The following is a 20,351-nucleotide window of genomic DNA, read 5'->3' on the forward strand; positions in this document are numbered from 1 at the left end:
TCTTTCCAATAGGCAGCTGGCCCTTCAGGGGAGTGGATACATTTTGGTGGCCATCTATTTTGCACATTTGAAAAACATTGCATCTCAGGATATGGACATCCCTGGCAAGGCCGGTATTTACTCCCCATTGAAAGCTTTCCTCAAGAAGATGGTGATGAGCCTGTTTTAAATGCTCATGGTCCCGGGGTTGGAGTTAATCCCGCAGTGCTGTTAAAGCAGGGAGCTCTAGAATTTCGATCCAGCGATGATGAAGGAATGGCAATAAATATCCAAGTCAGGACAATGTATGACTTGGAGGAGCATCTGGAGATAATAATGTGTCCATACAGCTGCTAACTTTTGTCTTTCTCATGGATGCAGTGCTCACCAGATGTGCCGTCAAAGAAAGCTTGGAGAGTTGCTGCATTGTGTCCTGTAAGTAATACACACCAGTGGCGGAGGGAGCGGATGTTTAAGGTTCAAGTTGGCTGTGATGTCGATGAGAAGACGAGCGACATCTGATGCTTGCTCATAACTTGAGACAAAGAGAATAGTTATGTATGATGTCACCTACTGCTGCCACTCGAGCAACTGGGTGTAGGAAGACCAGCAACAGTCAGAAAGACACTAAAAATAATGGATAAGCTCTCGGTATTAGTATTATATCAGAATATAACATCATAGCACCACAGCTTGGTCAAAGGTTAAAAGTCAAGTATTTCCCACAAGGAGACAGGGAAAGTGAGATGGTTATCCTGGGCTGTACATAGCTTTCAGTGTCCTTCAGTAACTACCACTTGGAACCCCAAGAGTTCTTTTTTGTTCTGTCTTCACGTTAGGAATCTGTGGGCTGGAGGCCAAGTCATTGCAGATGAAGGGAAGAAAACGCCAAAAACAGAATATTAAACAGATAAAGGTTAAACTGATTATTTCTGCTGAAAGTAAAATCTAACTGAATGCGACATTCAAAGGGGCTCCTACTTATCCAACACAACTGCAGATATCAGACTCAACATCCCCTGGATTGATCCTGATTTTTGTTTTCAATGTGCGGAATGAGAAATGGGATATTGATTCGAGGCAATGCAATGAAGTCCTTATCAATGGAGAAATCGCAGGTCAGCTATAGCATTAGCTAGAAGCAGCGTAAAAATCCCTTTACTGTGCCCTACAATATACCACAACTTCAAACTCAAGCAACCTGTGAGACATTTCCCTCTGCTATTTAAGTCCTGCTTGTGACTTTGAGTCAATTTGTCAGCCGAGCGTCAATTTGTGTGAAATTAGTCCGCTTTCTGCTGCAGAAACTGAACAAAAGGTGAAATGTGTTCCACGCAGGGATGTAAAAACCAAAAGGAAAAGAAGACCTCGCTCCGAGCCTGGCCTGTCTTCACTCCCATGACTGCTTGCACCTTCTGCCAGGGCTTCCCCGTATTTCCTTTTGCTCCATAGCACAGGGACAACGTTAGAGACTCTACGTTGATCAGGCTGATTCAGCCCAGACCTTGGATCAAACCCAATCGCAGATCACTATCATGCGCTGCACAACGCATTTATATTCAGACCCGTCTGGGGTCTGACTCAGAATCATTGGACTCGAAACGTTAGCTCTTTTCTCTCCCTACAGATGCTGCCAGACCTGCTGAGATTTTCCAGCATTTTTTCCACTGTGCCTTCCTTATAAGATTTCCAAAATGTGGGGCGTACACTTGAGACTCAATCCCTCCGACAACACATCGGAATTGGTGGAACGAGGCAGAAGGAGCTTCTCGAACCTTAGCAGAGCTGGGAGGGTTAAAGTGTCTGATTTGCGTGTGCAGAAAGAGGAGAAATATTCTCCGTTTCAGCTGCTGGAGCCTCGGGTGAGAAGTATCACTCATATTTAATTGAACATGTATCATCATGCCAGTGCATTGGTGTGAGATCTTTGACCTGAAAAGATTACACCTAGCTGAATTAATGGCTCTTGCCTTGGGCAATAGTACCTGTTACTTTTAGTTCAACTACTTTTCATCATGTGTGGGCAGCAGGGTAGCATGGTGGTTAGCATCAATGCTTCACAGCTCCAGGGCCCCAGGTTCGATTCCCGGCTGGGTCACTGTCTGTGTGGAGTCTGCACGTCCCCCCCCTGTGTGCGTGGGTTTCCTCCGGGTGCTCCGGTTTCCTCCCACAGTCCAAAGATGTGCGGGTTAGGTGGATTGGCCATGCTAAATTTCCCATAGTGTCTTAATAAAAGTAAGGTTAAGGGGGGGGGTTGGGTTACGGGTATAGGGTGGATACGTGGATTTGAGTAGGGTGATCATGGCTCGGCACAACATTGAGGGCCGAAGGGCCTGTTCTGTGCTGTACTGTTCTATGTTCTATGTGTGAATTTTGATTTGAGACACATATATTGGATTGGATGCCAGAGCCTCGTGTCAAGGTTCCACTTATAACATTGTGTTCTCATTAAGGTGGGACAGTTTAGATGTACTCACTTTAAAATACTGGTTTCTTTCTGTACAGAGAAAATTTATGTCCAACTCTCCCATCCATGTCTGTAATATGTGGACATCAGGAAAAGAAGCAAGTGACTGACATTAAAGTCAATTGCAAACTGGAATAAGAACAGGAAATGTTGGAAATACTCAGCGTGTCAGGCAGCATCTGTAGAGAGAGAGAGTTGACGGCCAGGATGTGGGCATTACAGGCAAGGCCAGCATTTATTGCCCATTGCTAATTGCCATTGAGAAGCTGGTGGTGAGCTGCCTTCTTGAACTGCTGCAGTCCTTGTGGTGTACGGAGAGCCACTGTGCTGTTAGAGAGGGAGTTCCATGATTGTGTCCCAGTGACGGCGAAGGAACGGCAATATATTTCCAAGTCAGGGTGGTGAATGACTTGGAGGGGAACCTCCAGGTGGTGGGGTTCCCAGGAATCTGCTGCTCTTGTCCGTCTAGGTGGTAGCAATCTCATCATAGCAAAATGCCCGAAAGCACTTCACAGCTGTGGGATCAAACATAAATTGACATGAAACCGAAGAAAGAGACATGAGGACACTTGGCCAATGAGAATAAATACGGGTCCTGAAGGAGATGAAGAGAGGTGAAGAGGTGTGGGGAGGGAATTCCAGAGTTTGGGACCTGGACGGCTCAAGGCATGGCCATTAATGGTGGGAAAAATGAAGAGACGGCTGTAAAATAAGACCAGAATTGTATGGGGTTGATAGAGGTAATTCGTCTTAACAGAGTGAGATCTAGGGAAGTGGGCAAATCTGGTGGATACTTTTGGAACTTGGGAAGAACAGCTTGGGAAGAACAACGTGTAGATGGGGTATTTGTTCCAACACAAAGGTGCATGGAGGAGGAAGAACACGTTACACGGAATACTTGAAACTTGGGCAAAGACTCAATATTGAGTCCGTTTCCTGGCGTCGTTCCTGAATTTGCTATTTGAACAGATTATACTTTTTTTTTGTACGCACTGAACTCTGCCAATTCTTACAACAGTGTCTGCCAAACACTTGAGGGCAATTTAAAGAGCTGCTTTGCTCAACTAATTGTTGACCACCCCAGGCAAAAGATGCAAGTTAAAAAATGTGTTGCCTTCATTAAATCTCAACAAATTCACATCAATGTAACATGTACAGTATGTCCAAGAGCAAAACATAACCTTCCCCTTAGGATTCTTGCCTTCTCTGAAGGCTGCTTATAGCATCTTCTTGTATATATTGCGATATTTTACTTTATGGCTGGTAGTTCACACAAATATTTTGGAGCGAATTCTCTGTAAGGTTATTTCTTTCCTGCACCCATTGGCCTACATTGGTTCCCATTTGACCAATGCCTGTATTTTATAATTCTCATCCTTGTGTTCCCATCTCTCCATGTCCTCACCCTTACCTATTGCTTATTTCCTCCATCCCTTCAATCCTCTGCTAAATCTGCATTTTTTCAACTCTGGCTTTCTTGTGCACCTCCCACTTCTTTTGACCTACTGCTGGTGGCTGTCCCTTCAATTATTGAGGCTTTGAGCTCTGGAATTCCCTCTTTGCCTCTCCCTCCCACTTTTAAGGTGCACCATAACTCTTTTTTAGAGAGACTGTTGGTCACTGATCCTAATGTCCCCTTCTCTAGCTCGTTGGCAATCCCGTCATCTGATTGCGCTCCTGTGAAGGGTTTGGAATGCTTTTTTCTTTTTCTTTCCTGGGCTGTGAGTGACGCTGGGAGGGCCAGCATTTATTGCCCATTCCTGATTTCCCTCGAGCAGGAGGTGGTTAGCTTCTTGATCGCTCCGAGTGCTGTTGGAGGGAAGGAGTTCCAGGATTTCGACCCAGCCACAGTGAAGGAGCAGCTTTATATTTCCAGCTCAGGCTGGCGTGTAACTTGAAGGGGAAGTTTGAAGTGGAGGTGGCCTCATGCAGCTTGTCCACCTTGCTGGTTGAGAGTGTGGGCTTGGAAGGTGCTTTTAACGGAGCCTTGGTGGGTTGCTGCAGTTCACCTTTTGATGGTGCATAATGTTGACAATATGCCTTGGTGGTGGGTGGAGCGAATATTTAAGGTAGTGGACGGGCTGCCATTCAAATCGGGTGTTATTTAAATCTAAGTTCTTGTTGCACTTCTTTGGCTGCAACAGATGATGGTCGGTCTGCATTGTAAATGACTGTAGGTGATTAATTCCTATAGCTGATGCTCATTCACTCGATGGTGGAAGTAAGGCAATAGCGAGTGGTATACAGTTGCAAACATCTACCTTACCGAGCAGCAAAACCTTTGAGTTGATCACCCTCCGGACTCTACACTTCAAAATGTCACACATTGGTACAGATATGGAACAGTCTTTTGAAAAAAATTATTGGGTGACAATTCAGGGGGATTGGAGTCACAAGGGAGGAGGCACAATAAAACAGAGGCAGTAAAACTGGGGGTCCGACCTTCAGAGGACTAGATTGGGCCGACGGAAAGGTCTTTAATGGATTCAGCTACAAAGCCACTCGGTCAAGTTGATGAATTATCTTATGATCAACTGCCCTTGTCCCGCCACACGTTCCCCACCCCACCACCACCACCACTCCGTGTCCTTTGAAGCAAACCACTGACACCAAGGCCAAGTTGCTAACTCTTGCTGGGAGCATTCCTGGAGGTTGTGTTCCATAGGCCGTGATTTTACCACCACGTCGTGCCCTGCACAGGACCCCTCAGGGGTGTTGGGCTTGGTCGGGGGCTGAAGCGTTTCAGGTCATTCCAGGTGTCACCCCTGGGCCGAGAGGGTGATGGTGGGTAAGGGGCCTTTCAGCCGTGAGGCCTTCTAGCCATCCTTAAATATTGTGGATACCCACAACAGGGGCAACTACAGCTGCGGCCTGTCTGTCCTACCAAAATCTTGAAGGACAGAGCTCTAGTCCTGGTTCTGTGCTGAAGGCCACTTGAACTCCCTTTGACTTAGCTGAAGGCTATTGCTAATATGGAATTGGCCTTGCTCCTGCTGGTGGATGCAGATGCCTGGAGACTGCTGTTGCTGTTTCCTTCCTTTTCTGTAGCCAGAAGGAAGAACAATTTTTTCGAAGATACCTGGGTCCTGGAACACCGGGCTCAGGGGGGAATGGATGAGGACAGAAGGTTTGAAGCAAGAAGACGCTGCGGGACCTGGTGCGCGACATTGATCCAAATGCGCCACCTGATGACGCCGTTGAAGAAATGCTTTCACAGATTGCTGATGCTCTTGTTACTGGTGTAACTGGCACGTCACTGCGGGTTAAACACGCTGGAAGTTCAATGGCACCTTGAGCACCAGTGGAATATGCGGATGCCAGGATTTGGTTCCGATGAGATTGGGCCGCGTGCGGCTCCTGGACTGAGAAGTTCACTGATATGTGGAACAAGTCACACATTGATGGACAGATCATTTCTACAACCAAGTTCTGGACATACCATGTTTGTTTTTTTTTTGTGAAAATTAGCTAATATAGCTTCGTATTAGTATCAAAATGGAACAGTGATATTTCCCTGCTGTTTAATGGTTAGTGTGATATGTGGAATGTTACGGGGTTGATTTTCAAATCTTTGTTACTGTTGGCCGTTTAATAAACAAAATATTCTCAAGTGGCTTCTCGTGGGTACACGTGCCATGTCTCAGACGATGATTATTGCATCGCATTTCAATCAAACCTTGAAACCTGAACAGTTTGCCTGAACTCTCGAAGCGTCAGCACCATAGAGGCAGCAGCCAACAATCAAACACTCAGGAGCTGGGCTTCAGCACTGGAGATATCCTCGTGACCAATGTGCGTGCGTGTGGATCAGGGGAGGCACCTGTGCAGGATCCCCCTAATTTTACCAGCAGGGGTCTGGGGTCAGGGGTCGATGGACTCCTGCAGTGGCCTGGGTGAGTGTGCAGAGCGAGGTTCTTCAGCACAACTAGCTCGGTGGATGGCACTCCGAGAGAAGGCAGACACATAAGGATGGGGGAACTTGACGGTCCAGGTGTGGAGGATACCCGCTCCCGGTAGCCGGCAAGGTCACCACAGCCCTGAACATCTATGCAACTGATCATTTCAGGGCTCAAGCGGGGACTTTGATGACACTGCACAAGCTACAGCCACAAGCGGATCTGTGAGGTCACGGATGCCCTGTTTGCCCGGGCAGCTGACTACATAAACTTTGAGCTGGACCAAGCCCACCAAATGACCGGGCAGCAGGATTTTCCGCCATTGCCGAAATGTCCTAGGTCAAGGGGGTAATTGATGGCATGCGTGTCACTTTGCGTTCATTGGGGCATCAGGGAGTGCCCTTTATTAACAGGAAGGGGTTCCACTCCCTGAGTGTTCAACTCATGTGTGACCACCACCTCCTGATCATGCATGCTTACCAGGGAGCGTGCATGACAGCTACATCCGGGGACACCCGGATTACCCGATGTCTTTGAGGACCACCCCAGGATGACGGATTGGTACTTGGGGGATAAGGCCACCAACAGCTGACTCCGTTGGATGTTCCTGCCTCCACCTGATGTGCCTCAATAACTGTGTGGTGTTCACCAGATTGTGCCCCAAAGGCCTGTCCACTAATGTGTCCAATCGAGTATGTGCCTCTGTACTGATGGGAGGTGCTGGTGATAACTGTGACCCTTGATGGTGGTCTCCTTGTAGCTCTCCTTGTTGGGTGGCGAGGGAAGGGTCCGACTCTGAATGGCCTAGCTCAATCAGATGGATTTCCTGCGAGCCAATGGACATGTGGTCAGTGAGAGGAAGGACCATTTTGTCTGACAAGGCCAACTCAGTTGAGACAGGTCATCTGGGTGAAGGGATAATGGATCCTAACCTCTCTGGCACAAGTCAACCTCGCTGTTGGTAACTGTTCTCTACTTGGTCGACCTAGCGATCTGCAGGGCCCATTCCTCATATGAAGGTGAGGACTCAGATCTCTGGTGCTCATGTGTTGGCCGGGAGTGAGTGGTGAGGAAGCCTTTAAAAGCAGCTCCTCCTTGTTGGTGGCGAGATGCTGAGACGAGAGTCTCGTGAATCAGAGCGAGTAATGGCGACAAGCTCGTGTAGGTTCATTTCTGGTACTAAGTGCTGTTAAATTTGGGCCACAATGTCGCCAACGCAACCATCGAAAAATACCCTGCCAATTGCGCCCAAAATGCCACTTCAAAATGTTTCCGTGAAATCGCACCCATATGTTCTCAGCTCTAACTACTTGCACACATCCCAATATTCTTACAGTCAACAAACAAACGTATCCAAGGAATATAATTCCCCTTGGATTTTCCCCCTCCATTGCATGTAGCAGTACTCTGGAGATCAACATTTAATTCCTGCAGAACGAGGCTCTGCAACCCAGTACTATGAGAAGGGGTGGGGGGGGGGGGGGGGTGAATTCTGCAGTGATTTCCTACTCTACCGCTCTTTACAAAAGAGCTGCGGAAATGTCAAAACAATTTGTCTCAATGGTGATCGTGCTCGTTTCCCGCAGTTTCCATGGCTCTGCAATTGAAGTCATGGGCGACGAACAGGAGAATCCTCACAGACGTTCGCCCGTGCCACACTGGGATCGCTCGCTGCTGCACAGGGGGATGCCATGTCTGCTCACAAACACTGACTTTCTTTCCTCTGAGGACATCAGATGTGCGGCCACTTTATTTGCAGATGTGTTGCTGGATTCTTCCACCCGCTCGGAGATCACCTGATGTTTATAAACCTTAAGCTGCAGCTGATGGCGTCATCTGAAATTCTCCCATGGCCCAGTTTGTTTTTTTTTTGCCCCGACGGTGAAGTCTCTCCCCGGTGCCCTGGCCAACATTAATCCCTCATCCTGGTTATTTAACTCGTTGTCGTTTGTGGGAGCTTGCTGTGCACAAATTGACTGCTTCCTTTCCCCCACATCACAGTAGCAATTACACTGGCTTCATTGCCTTTAGGAAGGCGCCACAGGAATGGACGAGTTTTTTTTCCACACAATAGAGTCAGCAAGTTCCATGCCAGGGGCTGGAGATGGAATTTCTGAGCAGCCTGTTAAACAGGGTTTAACAATATTCCATTAAACAAACATTGCAGGCACAGGATTACTTATAAAACCCCCTTTCCTCCTGATGGCACCTGAATAATGATTACACGAAATGAAACAATAAGAATGGCCCAGCTCCAGAGATTGATGTAACCTCAAAAAACTGATGAATAGGATTTTTCGATGTTACGCTGTGTCTCAGAAAGGAAATATATTTATTTTTATATTACGTGAGCTGTTTTTCAACTGGTTACTTGCCTCTCGAGGTTCCTTGAGCCTATCAGAGATATCCTTTGGGGAGAAGCCTAGAACAGTGTTACTGAAGGACAGACTTCAATTCTGACCAGGAAAGGCCCACCTTATTAGAAATGGCCTGTGTTTGGTTTAAAGATGATTGATCCAGTTTTGTAACTGCAGTTCAATCTTTAGGAATCTGTTAGGTTTACAGTTATCTACTCGTATCTCCAAGGAGATATATCTATTTCCAGTCTTTTTCAGTTCTCTTAAATGTTTATCGGGCAGCAGCGGGATTCCCACCACGCCGGTCGGGGGCCGTTGACAATGGCCCCCCCACGATTCTCCGGGGCCCGATGGGCCGAGCGGCCTCCAGTTTTGGCCAGTCCCGTCAGCATGAATCACTCACCTCATGCACCAGCGGGACCTGGCAGGTAAATGTGCGGAGGCAGTCCTCAGTGGGGGGGGGGGGGGGGGCATGGAGGGTTCCGACCCTGAGGGAGACCCCCATGGTAGCCTGGGCCGGGATTGGGACCTACCAATCCTTCGAGCGGGCTGTTCCCGTGGGGGCCTTCTTTCCTCTTTGCCAGGCCCCTGTAGGGCTCCGCCATATTGCCCAGGGGCCGGCACGGAGAAGAGAACCCCCGTGCATGCACGGAAATGCGCAAGATCATGCCGGCCATTCTGCGCATGCGCGAACTCGCGCCGGCCCTTTGGTGCCGGCTGGAGTGGCGTCCACCTAGCCCTCGAGAAAGGTGAGAATTCTTTACATTGGGGGGCCGTTGAGGCCGGAGTCGTTGGCGCCAGTTTTCCCGCCGGCGTGCGCACTTAATCCCCAGAAGGGAGAATCCCGGCCATGAAATTCTGACAGAGCTGGCGGCCTAAAACAAGAGGTCAGAGTTTCAGGATCCTGGATAGGCCATTTAGGACTGAGGGGAGGGGAGGTTTCTTCACTCAGAGAGTGGGAAATTCTCTACCACAGAAGGCTGTGGAGGCCAAGTCACTGAATGTATTCAAGAAGAAAATAGATAAGGGCCGGGATTCTCCCCTACCCGGCGGGGCTGGGGTCCCAGCGTAGCGGAGTGGCGCCAACCACTCCGGCATTGGGCCGGCCGCACCTTTAGGGGCTAGGCCCGCGCCGGAGTGGTTTCCGCCACGCCGACTGGCGCCAAAACCGGCGCCAACGGCCTTTGGCGTCCGCCGCCTGGCGTCGGGGCTGTCCGAAAGGCCTTCGCCGGTCCGCGCATGCGCCGGTGCGTCAGCGGCCGCTGACGTCACCACCGGCGCATGCGAGGTGGAGAGGGTCTCTTCCATCTCTGCCATGGTGGAGGCCGGGGCAGTGGCGGAAGAAAAAGAGTGCCACCACGGCACAGGCCCGCCCGACGATCGGTGGGCCCCGATCGCGGGCCAGGCCACCATGGGGGCACCCCCCGAGGTCCGAGCGCCCTATGCCCCCCCAGGACTCCGGGGGCCCGCTCGTGCACCAGTCCCGCCGGCACCAGAGGTGCTCCAATTCCCGCCGGTGGGAGAGGACTGTCAGCGGCGGGACTTCGGCCCATCGCGGGCCGCAGAATCGCCGCGGGGGGCACGCCGATTGGCGCGGGGGGAACGCCGATCGGTGGGCATGATTCCCGCTCCTGCCACTTTCCGGGTGGCGGAGAATTCCGCCCAAGATTTCTGAACAGTGTAATTCTTAGCACAATCAGTACTATTTAGCAAATACTATCCAATCGTGGAATCACCTCTCATGTTGGACACTAAATTTTGAGCGTTGCAAGCACAGGCTGGTTGGGTACAATCGGTACTTTGCCTGTTGCGAACAGCCGAAGGGACCTGCTGTTTGATACAATCTGCCAATTATCAGGGTTTATGGTTTACATACCTGGCATCACATCAGCGTTAAAATTCATATACCACATTACGAATTGTGTGATAGGCAGAATGTCATTTGGGCTTGAAGGCAGCACCCTGTTGGAGGGAAATACCACGTGCATTGCTGCTGCACAAAAAAAATATTGTTAAAGCTCTCCACTGCTCCCTTCACATCCTGACAGAGACTCAAAATTTCAGACCTCCAACTCCCTAGAGGGAGCTATTTGGAATTCTCCATTGTCTCCTCATTATGTAGCAATAGTGTGACATTCTTTGACATAATTTTTTAGAAGGATGGGAAAGTAGCTGGGTCAAAGTCCTAGAACACCCTCCCTAACCACACGGTGGGTGTACCTACACCACATGGGTTGCAGCGGTTCAAGAAGGTGGCTCTCCACCTCCTTCTCAAGGGCATTTAGGGAAGGGCAATAAATGGCCGATTCAGTGAGAGTCACATCCCATGAACAAATATAAAAAGAAGGCATATGCTGTCAGTGATATGGGATTAGCAGGCCTGAGTTACACTATCAATCCCCGTGACACTTCTGGTGGCAGAATGGCTCATTTTGAGTCACAGAGTTGTGACTTAATCGCAACTTCATTGCAGGACGCTCCAATGCAACATTGATGGCGTGTCGCATTTTCAGAGCTGCTGTCCTTCAAGTGAAATGTTGAAATTAGGGCTTGCCTGTTCCAGTGGCTTGCATGGATTTTCAAGATCCCATTACCTAGAAGGAAGACATGTAAAACTTGAAAATGACTGGTTCTGGTCTGAACTGGCAGTATATACACTAATATGGAACTCCAGTTCAGACCAGTGTCAGTCATTTCCAAGCTTTACTGCTTTGTCCATGCCAAAGAAGAAAAGGACTCTGCCCACCATTTCTGACCGACATATGACTCGTATCTTAAGAATAGATGTCCTGCTGATTTAACTCAATGCATTCTGGGATACCGGTATGTTTAAAATGGCCGCCACTTGCATGAAAAGAACTTCGAGGCAGGATGAGACTAGCTCTTTATCTGGTGACAGTGGGGTTGATGGGGGTGCACAGCTCACGGGCTTTCTGAATTCCAGTTTCATTGTTAATTTTGAGAAAGTGCTGTTTGAAGTGTGAAGTTTCCTCCAAGCGATGGGCAACAATGTTCAGTGCTGACTGGAGGAATGTTGCCTGTAGCGAGGACGGAAGCCAGGTGGTGTGGGGCTGCCTGAATGTCCTTGCACCTTTGACTTCAGGGCAATCTGCAGCCAGGTCACTGGCCTGCTTTTCTGCTTTACAGTTAACGCCAAACTGGACGTGTAATCGGCACTTGAAAGGGACGACATTTGTGACTCCTCCTGGTCCTTGGGTTTCCTTTTGTGAGAACAGGTGATGTCATCAACAAACACACAGAGTCACAACAGTGGAAAGTTCACCCTGTTGACAATGGGACTGATATCACGTTCTGCATGTCTAATTCAACTTGGCATCAGCTGGTCTCTGCCAGAGTGTGTTTTTAACCTTTGTCAAGCAGATTCCTCTGAAAATACACTGCGCGCTTACGAAATAAGCATTCGTCATTTTTAATTTAAAATGTTATTTGAATTATTCTTTGAGGCTTGTTGGAAATGCAAAACCCTGGTGCATTGGACAGCTGGGATAAGGTAGAGCAAAAAAAAAAACAGAACTGTACCTGCAAGCGTTTTAATCTAGAAAGCAGAAGGACCTCAATGTGACGTGAGTCTGGAGCCTCGAGGCCCTCAGGAGGGGTGATCTTAGGGTCTCCGTAGCTTCTTGCCTTGGTACATGTAAAAGACAGATTAAAATAGGCATTTCCAGGTGCGTAACCTGTAATGCTGTTGGTGGGGGGAGGGAAGGGTGGTGGCTGTGTATGTGTGTGTGTGTGTCGGGGGCTGGGTGGGGGGGGGGGTGGGATAAGGTGCTGGGGGGGGGGTGGAATAAGGTACTGAGAGCATAAAAGATCTGAACAGCTGTCGACAGCGTGTATATTAACTGAATGGGTGGAAAGGCTACAAGTGATTTTGCACACGAACCTCAACGTGACTAACATGGCCCTTGACCCAGGCAAGTAAATATGGGTGAAGAGTGAATTACAAATAGGGACATCAAAGGGTGAGGTTGAGAGAAATATTGTCTGACTCACTTGTGGCCTATTAACCATGCTGAACATATCTGGTGCTTTTGAAAATGGAAACTTGTAAAATTAAGTCAAGGGGCTACATGAAGCCATGCACCATCAAAGTCCTGTTGAAGATCTTTCATGGTGTGGATTCAGTGGGTTATGGTTTGGCTTTCCTAACCATGGCTGCCATAGTGAGGGCTGAATGGGCCTCTCTCAGTTCCCAGGTGGGGACTGTACACCTTAAACAACGCTGAACAAAATGGTCTCGATAGAGACAGCTTTGTAAACAGCCTTAATATTCCCGGCTGTGTGAGAGGGGGAAAAAGCAATCAGCTTGTGACCCCAATCCTGACCGCTGTCCAGTGGCCCCTGCTAGTCACTGAATGTGTGTGGGTGTTGGATTAAGAAGGAAAGCTTGCCTTTACAATAGTGCCCTTTATTTCCTCAGGAAGGCACTTTCCAGCCAATGTGGTCACCGTTGTAAGAAATACAGTCGGCAGGTTGGACACAGCAATTTCCCATATGTTTCAGTGTCTCAGAAATATTTTCCAGGGATATCATGGAGAACGTCCCTTCAAAGTATTGCCATCAGGCCTTTAATACTACCAGAGGTGGGAGCTGGGGTCTTGGCTTAATGTTTCATTTGAAAGACAGCACCTCTGACAGAGTAGTGCATACCCTCGGTGAGGATAAAATCTATGCCACTGAGCATGGTGATATGGGCCTGAATTTTTCAGGTGCCAGGGGCTCGATTCCCCCCATCCAGAGAGTCGAGGGGTGGGGGTGGGGGTGGGGGAGAACACATTGTCACCGACTCTGACATGTCCGCTGCCATTTTACGCTCAAATAAGCATTGATTGGCAGCTGGCGGGACTTCTAGCTGCCCTTGGAAGGAAGTTCAGCCTTGGAGAGCTGTTGACCAAAAAGATTGGCTGACAGCTCTCCAGCCCATCCAGGCACAGTGCTGCAGTGGTCGGAAGAGGCACTGCAGCGGCATACCTGGGACCCAAAGCAGGGAGATGATGGGGAGGTATGTGGTAGGGGCCTGGGTGGGATTGTGAGGGGAGAGATTGGGTTATAGTGGAATAGACTGGGGTGGCTGGTGGGGAAGTCCAGCGTTATCCGGTCTATGAAGGGAGGGAGCCCTTTCTACCCGGGATCGAGGATGTGAATTTTTCTATTTCCCACCCTGAGTTACCTAGCATCCGCCATCTGAAAATGGAGATTGGGTGGAGAAAGGCCCTTAAGTGACCATTAAGTGGACACTTAAGGGACTTATTGGGAAAAAGGCAGGCTTCCCGTCCAAGGCCCTGCCACCCCACCACAAAATTGAGTCCGGGCAGGATCCCACAGGGAATCCTAACCACGCAATTTCACACTTCACCCCCCTCCCTCACAATTGCTGGGAGGAGCATTCAATTCAGGCCACAATGGGTTGTCCTTTATTGTCTAGGCCCATCTGATGTTGTGTATTGAAAATTACATTGTGCATTTTGTCCATTTAAGGCTACCATACACATGTACCGGAACAGGGAATATAAAAGGGGGATAAAGAAACCCATTCTTTAACATGTGCAGTTATGATTCTGAATGCATTTTGCTGAATCTCACTGTTTCTTCCCAAAGTGTTACAAATGGGCAGATGCTTTGGACAATGCATTATTGAGCTGCTGATGGTGCATGGAACTGTAGTCCAGCACAGTCACTGGGAGGCATCTTAAATTTAATAACTGAGGGAGAAGAGCGTGTTAGCAAGTCAGCAACCAGATTTGCACCATCTCATACTCCCCAATCAAAAAGAAAGTCAGGTTGGTGGACTGTTTTTCAATCAGCGATCAAAGGTAACGTTATCTCTGATGTCTTTATTTTATGAAGAGACTAAAAAGAGAAAATGCGTTGGGTAGAGGGGCTGAGAATGATAAAATAAATGTCAAGCAATAATACAGTCACTTGATTGTAACAGAAAGGGACTTTTAATACTCGGCATTCCCTGAGGAGATTGCCTGAGTTGCATACAGTTCATGCCAAATGAGAGTGTATTCAGGCTATGGAAAGAATGACTTGTTGTGGGGGGAGGGTGGGTGAGTGTGTAGAGGGGGAATATGTCGAATAAGATTAAGAAATTTAAGACTGAAATATTCAAACTAAATAGTGTGCATGGAAGGAGGATGGAGAGAGAAAGAGAGAGAGAGAGAGAGATTCAGGGGCTGGTGATATGGTTGGCTAGGCAGTGTGTGGGCTACTGTTATGATTTAGCAAACATAATGGATGCCACTGAAGAAATGCAGAAAGCTTGTGGTCCCAAGGACCATGAATAGATGTGGTTAACTGCAGAAGTCAGCCTGAACGTACAGGCTGGAATTTCATATTCCCAAATTGGATGGAACAAAGTCAGGGCGCAAAACAAAATGGCTGCTCAGCAGTGTGACTGGAAATCCCGTCTCCGTTTCCACCCTCTGCCATTTTACCAAGGCGGGGGAGGGAGAACAACGCCTTGAAATCGGGGTGCTCTGATCTTCCCCAAGGATGACTTGCTTCCACTCCGTGGAGGTGGGTTCTGCATTGGCTGAAAAGTCTGATCCAGGATCCGCAAACAGGTTTGGTAGGAGGTGCGTGATGAGGTGGGTGGGTGAGACGCTCTGGATTCTGCGCTGTCCTTCCACTGTTTATAGTTGGTCTCTGCGTAGTCCACCCTACGACGCTGGAGTTGATTGGAGCCTCAGCAGATGCTTTTTCTCCACTTTTGTGTGTTCTTTTTTTTACATAGAATTTACAGTGCAGACGGAGGCCATTCAGCCCATCAAGTCTGCACCGGCTCTTGGAAAGAGCATCCTACCCAAGGTCAACACCTCCACCCTATCCCCATAACCCAGTAACCCCACCCAACACTAAGGGCAATTTTGGACACTAAGGGCAATTTAGCATGGCCAATCCACCTAACCTGCACATCTTTGGACTGTGGGAGGAAACCGGAGTACCCGGAGGAAACCCACGCACACATGGGGAGGATGTGCAGACTCCACACAGACAGTGACCCAAGCCGGAATCGAACCTGGGACCCTGGAGCTGTGAAGCGATTGTGCTATCCACAATGCTACTGTGCTGCCCCGATCTAAGGCAAGCGGTTCCCATGTGTCAGTGGAGATGTTTCATTTATTTAAGGAGGCTTTCAGAATGTCCTTGGAGCGTTTCGTCTGCCCTCCTAGTAATCACTTGCCATTGCTGAGCTCGGAGGAGAGCATTTGTTTTGTAAGTCTTGTGTCGGGCATGTGGGCAATGTGGCACATCCATCGCAGCTGGTCGAGCCTGTGCCTCGATACTGGAGATATTGGCCTGGGAGAGGATACTCACATTGATACACCTATCCTGCCAGGGGATTTGCAGGATTTGGCAGAGGCAATGTTGGTGATATCTCTCCAGGGATTTGAGGTGCCTGCTGAACATTGTCCATGTTTCTGATGCATACAGGAGGGCAGGGACCACAGCTGCTCTGTAGACCATGAGCTTGGTGCTAGGTCTTCCACATTCTGTTTCTCAGGCATCTGAAGACTGCACTGGTGCATTTGAGTTGATATTGGATTTCGTTGTCAATGTCTGCTCGCACTGAGAGGAGGTGCCCGAGGTATAGGAAATGATCCACATTGTCCAAGTGCTCACTGTGAATCTTGATGGTTGGGGGCGCAGTTGTGTGGCAGGAGCGGGCAGGTGGAGAACCTTTTATTTCTGGATGTTTAGTCTGAAGCCCATTCTCCCTATGCTTCAGTGAATGTGTCGACAATGGTTTGTAGCTCGACCTCCAAATGTGCGAACACAGAGGCGTCATCTGCGTACTGCAGCTCGATGACAGAGGTTGGGGTGGCCTTGTTCCTGGCCTGGAGGCGCGGTGGTTGAACAGTTTCCTGCTTGTCTGGTAGGTTAGCTCCACTCCAGGGTGATGGGGTGGAGTGTTGCTGCGAGGAAGGTGGAGAAGAGCATTCGTGCGATTACACAGCCCTGCTTGACCCCTGTTTGGACACGTCTGTGGTGGTTTCGTTGGAGAGGATCCCGGCTTGCATGTTTTTAATTAATTTACGGGATGCGGGCGTTGCTGGTTAGGCCAGCATTTAGTGCCCATCCATAATTGCCCTTCACAATGTGGTGGTGAGTTACCTTCTTGAACCGCTGCAGTCCCCAAGGTGTAGGTACACCAACTGCGCTGTCTTCGTGGAGCAGGCGGAGAACGGTGAAGAATGTCTGCGGGCAGCCAAATTTGAGGAGGATGCTCCACAATCCCGCACGGTTGACGGAATCTTTGCAAGATTGAAGAAGGCCATGCACAGAGGTTGATGTTGCTCCCTTCACTTTTCCTGGATTTGGCATGCACTGAAGATTATGTCTGTTGAGCCTATTGATGGTCGGCAGCCGCCATGAGGTTCACGGGGGGGGGGGGGGGGGGGGGGGCTCTTCAGCCCCTGGGAGGAGGTGGTTGAGGAGTATTGTCATGGTGATTGTGTAGTGGTATTGTCACTGACCAAGTAATCCAGAGACCCAGGATAATGCTCTGGGGATGTGGGTTTCAATCCCAACACAGCAGATGCTGAAATTTGAATTCAATAAATGTCTGGAATGAAAATTCTCATGGTGACCATGAAAAAGACATGGACGGGGTTGTCAGTGAATCTCTGTGCGAAAATGCAGTTGAAGAGGTCCTGAAGAAGCAGAGGAGTCCTACTCCATTGTAGAAAAATTCACCGATTGTAAAAATGCGTCACCAGGTGACGGACCTCCCGCTGCCCTCAGAAATGTGGGAAATTTGAACTTCGGCAACTTTCCCGCTGAAACATTAATTTGCAAACAACAGCCGTAGCAATGACTGCCGATTGAGGCCAGAGAATGGCCTGCCTCCCAGGTGTTTCCCCCCCCCCCCCCCCACCCCACTGTCCTCTCACCAACCAGAACCGCCTCTAGGGTCATCAAGCTCCAATCAACATCCTGGGGGAACCACTGATCAGAAACTGAACTGGACTAGCTACATTAAAACTAGCTACAAGAGCAGGTCAAAGGCTAGGAATTCTATGGCGAGTAACTCACCTCCTGACCCCCCCAAAGCCTGTTCACATCTACAAGGCACAAGTCAGGAGTATGATGGAGTGTGATGGAATACTCTCCACTTGCCTGGATGAATGCAGCTCCACCAAAACTCAGGAAGCTCGCCACCGTTCAGGACAAAGCAACCCGCTTGATTGCTCCTCCTTCCACAAACATTTGGACCCTCCATCACCCACGAACAGTGGCAGCCTTGTGTACCATCTACAAGATGCACTGCAGTGACAAATTAAGTTCTTTACCCAGTGAAAGTGCTCCCAGTCAGCTCTTGTAACCAGTCAGTCTGGTTTCAATAAAACTCGAGAGGGATCTGTAGGCATAGTATTATTTATTTTTAAACAACTTGCAAGGCTGACCCGCTCTATAGAGATTCAGAACACATACAGTCTCCTGAAGCTCCCAGAACCAAGTGAAGTCGAAGACAAAGAGATCTCTGCACATACCATTCAGATGGCATCAAGTTTCACATACAAGATTCCCATAGGTCATCCTATACACCTCCTGACCTGGCCATGTATCCTGATTGGCTCACTTCGCATTCCTCGACCCTGGGCCTCTTGTTACCCAGCATCCTTTTCACCATCCTCTGCATGAGGCTCCCCCTCCCCCCTTTCTGGCCATGCTTTGCTCAATTTCTTTGTTGTCTGTGAACTCACTACCATCAGACCGGCTCTATCCTCTACATTATTCTTACTAATTACCCTATTTTATATCACATTCGTTTGTTCAATTCCTCAGCAGTAACTCACTATGGTTCTGCCGACAACATCTTTCAAACCCACAAATAATACCATCCAGAAGGACAAGAGCAGCAGACACCTGGGAACCCCACCACCTGGAGGTTGCCCTCCAAGTCACTCACCACCCCGACTTGGAAATATATCGCTGTTCCTTCGCTGTCGCTGGGTTATCATCCTGGAACTCCCTCCCCAACAGCACAGTGGGTGTACTTACACCTCAGGGCCTGCAGTGGTTCAAGAAGGGGACCTAGGCAGAGGCAATAAATCCTGGCCTAACCAACGATGTCCACATCCCATAAATTATTAAAAACTTGGAAAATCCCATATCCTGGCAGGCTGGTCACAAATGTGGGTTCGCAACATGAATTTGCCTAGAAGGGAAAAAAGGGGGGAGCGGAATTTTCCAAAAGTGTTCGTTTCTGTCTAAAAAACACCCGACTTATTCCTCTCCAGAAACACAGCCAGATTTTCTGACCAGATCTTCTGACACCCTGTCAAAAAACAAATCCGGGGTTGAGATTTGTGTCGTCACTCTGGCGGGGCGGGGCTTGATAGAGTTGGCAAGGCTGGCTCCGCAGGGATCAGGACGCTACCTTTAAAGATGTCACCCCGAACTTTGAGAAAAGTAAACTCCCTCCCACCCCCTCACGGTCATGGAGGACCCGCTGCACAAGGTGCTGGGCACCACCCCCCACCAGATGTATTTGGGGGCACTCTCCACCTTCTCACCCCCCCCCACCCCATGATGCCTACATCACTCCCTCCCCACCACACAAAAGGGACCCCACCCCCACCAATGGAGGAGGATTGCCTCCTGAAGTGCTCCCTGGCACTGCCCTCAGGACTGCCCCCTGGCACTGACAGCGTGCAACGGGGCAATGCCCAATCTCTGCCCTCAACCGAGGGGCCTCCAGGCACCTCCGCACCCCCAACGTGGTCACCGTGACTGCTTTTCAAAAACTAGCAGTGATTTGCGCCGACCTGACATCCCGCGGCCAGGAGGGGAGCATTCCATGGGGTCAGACGCTACGGCGTGAAGCCGTTTAATGAATTAAAATATGTTTAAAATCATGCAGATCAAGTCCATGCCCTTTCTGTGTCTGATCACATCACTAGAGGGACGCGGGGGGAGTTCGTGTTCTGAAATCTCGCCGCCGCTAATCCCGTTATGGGCATCTGGCAGGATTTTGAGGCCATAACAGGATTTGAGCCCCTGGCGAAATCCTGCCCCGAGTCCCTGAACTGAGAAGACTGGGTGTGGAACAGCATTCTCCAAACCTTGTGTAAGTTGTTTATATTCTGTTCAATTAGTCACTGGGCTATATTCTCCAGTTATATAAGAGCAGGCCATTCCGCCCACTGAGTCTGTTCTGTCATTCGTTTAGATCCACGCTGTGATGTACATCAACTCCACTTCCATTCCTTGATTTCATGCCTTTTGGGAGAGGGAATTCCAGCCTTTCAATGCTTCACGGGAAAAAATACCTCACGATTTCACTCATGTCCGAGTTCTAAGTTTGAAATGTTGGCCATTTATTCTTGATTTACAATTTGCTCTCTTATTCTGGGTAGATCGTGAAGATAAATTTTGGTGCTATTCTTGTGCTTACATATTTGAACTAAGCCCAAGAATGGGTCAGAAACAAAGAACACCAAAAACTGCCCAACAGATTAGTAAGTATTTTAAAAAGCACACGGCTTTATTTCTGGAAGGATAGTATTGGAAAGTAGGTAAGTGTTCACACTTAAGAGTACTCTGTGTAATTCTATTGGAGCTGGTTCATCGGAGGTTTTCTAGTGGGTGGCATGGTGGCACAGTGGTTAGCACTGTTGCTTC

At 49.0% G+C, this 20,351-nt stretch overlaps 1 protein-coding gene across 2 annotated transcripts in view; it reads left to right on the forward strand.

Moving 5' to 3' along the window:
• The window catches only part of LOC119968768 (Down syndrome cell adhesion molecule homolog), a 658,909-nt gene that overhangs the window by 121,747 nt on the left and 516,811 nt on the right, over nt 1-20,351 (forward strand). The gene's annotated exons all lie outside the window — the stretch shown is intronic.

Source organism: Scyliorhinus canicula, chromosome 7 (genome assembly GCF_902713615.1).
Source record: "Scyliorhinus canicula chromosome 7, sScyCan1.1, whole genome shotgun sequence".
Lineage (NCBI taxonomy): Eukaryota > Metazoa > Chordata > Chondrichthyes > Carcharhiniformes > Scyliorhinidae > Scyliorhinus > Scyliorhinus canicula.